General features: G+C 43.5%; 1 pseudogene; it reads right to left on the minus strand.

The window, feature by feature from the left end:
- Window positions 1-984: 984 nt before the first annotated feature.
- Window positions 985-1,080, minus strand: LOC115803703 (U2 spliceosomal RNA; annotated as a pseudogene).
- Window positions 1,081-1,305: the final 225 nt, after the last annotated feature.

Consider the following 1,305-nt stretch of genomic DNA (forward strand, 5'->3'; position numbering starts at 1 on the left):
CCCAGCATGACCTGTTTAGCCTCTATCCCAGAATGTATAAATCCCTCTTCAGATGTTCCCAGTAATTGGGGAGATGACCCCTGGTTGGCACCCTTTCCCGCCTTTGTGTCAGTTGATCCGACTCGTTGCCTTTCTCCTGAAAGCTACCTGCTTCACTACACCCCGCTACTCTCGACAGATGACCTTATTCTAACCCCACCAAGAAAATGGAGACATGCTGCCATGATTTCTCTCAGCTTCCCTCACATCCATCTCTGAAAAAGAATATATAAGCAAACACATGTCAGCGCTTTCCTGGAAGCTCCCAATTTCAATAATTGTGTTTTGTTCTTCCAGTAAACTTCAGAAATAACTGGAAATGGCAATATTTTTGAATCCGAAGTAAATCTCTCTAGACTGCCTCTATTTGACCCCAAGTGACCCAAACTGCTCTGGTTCAGATATTTGGTTAAAAAATATGAGCACTTGCCCCAGTTTATACCTTTTCTTCCTGCTCAGAGGAAGAAGTGGTCCCCACTCCTTTCCAAATAAATCCTCCTCACGTGTCCTGGATCCAGTTCCCTTCTAGGAGGCAATGCTATTGCTTTTTCCCCCTCTACTTTCAAGCTCTTCTTTTTTACTGGTTTCTTCCGGTAACCTTCAAACATACGGTGAAATTTGAGCAAAATACATACCAAAATAAAAGCAAAGACAAAACAAACCGAAAACTTCCCGGAACTCAACCTTGCCCTCAAGCTGCTCCCTGATTTCTTCTTCTCCTCAATTACTGTGACCTTTATCTTTCCCTCATTACCCATCCTGCAGCAGTCTTGTTCTTGCTGTGGCTCTCTTTCCATTGAAAGCACACTTTGTAAGGAGGCCGATAACCTCCATCAAAACACCTTTTCACACTGTATTGCTATATTTCGATGTCTGTTTTCTCCCGCTGGCCTGTTCTTTGAGATCCAGGAGACTTAACTAATTCTGTGTTCTAGCATTCAACACAGGGCCTAGCACATTGTAACTTCTCAACTAACATTTGTATTAAACTGCTAAGAGCAGATACTACACTTGGTCTTAGCCAAAAGGCTGAGAAGCAATCAACTAACATTTATAGAGTGAATGAGCTCTGCCCAATCCAGTGGATCCTTTTCACTGCCACTCTAGCCGTCTTCTCAGATGCCTTTGGTGCCGCTCACTGGCCATTATCCTTCTTGAAATTCTCTCACCCTCTGGATTCTAGAATGCAACTTCTCTTTTCCTATTCTCACCTCAACCTGCTCCTGGAAGGAAAGGATAGGGTATTGTTCTTTCTTGTATCCCCAG

Source organism: Delphinapterus leucas, chromosome 11 (assembly GCF_059928025.1).
Source record: "Delphinapterus leucas isolate spDelLeu-1000000601 "Yukka" chromosome 11, BTC_Dleu_Yukka2, whole genome shotgun sequence".
NCBI classification, from domain to species: domain Eukaryota; kingdom Metazoa; phylum Chordata; class Mammalia; order Artiodactyla; family Monodontidae; genus Delphinapterus; species Delphinapterus leucas.